Here is a 456-nt window from a genome sequence, read left to right on the forward strand (position 1 = left end):
ATTGTTTTTGGTGAGGTGTTTTGTATATGTTGCAAGGTATGGATTAAAGCTCTTGACTCTGCATATGGATATTCTATTGCTTCAATCTCATTTGTTAAAGAGTACCCTTTCTCCAAGTGTTCCCTTGCCAAAAATCACTGTCCCTATTACGTATGGGTCTCCTTCTGAATACTCAATTCCACTTTGCTCTTTGCCTATTTTTATAACAATACCACTTTGCTGGTTACCATAAGTGTAAAGTAAATCTTGAAATTAGGTAGTGTGGTGGTTAATTGACTAATTGTCGCCGAGTGGAAATGCACAGGTGAATCGAGTTGCATGGCTGAGGGGCTGGGCTGGAATACCACGTAGGGAGAGGCCTGCTATCAGGAAGGTATGAAAGGAGAACGGGAGGGGGCTTCAGCAGGTCTTCCTTGGAAGAGCTTCGTTGCGGCTGCTTTTTTTTTTTTTTTTTTT

The sequence above is a fragment of the Fukomys damarensis genome, unplaced genomic scaffold (genome assembly GCF_012274545.1).
Source record: "Fukomys damarensis isolate Sample0158 unplaced genomic scaffold, DMR_v1.0_HiC HiC_scaffold_19, whole genome shotgun sequence".
Taxonomy (NCBI): domain Eukaryota; kingdom Metazoa; phylum Chordata; class Mammalia; order Rodentia; family Bathyergidae; genus Fukomys; species Fukomys damarensis.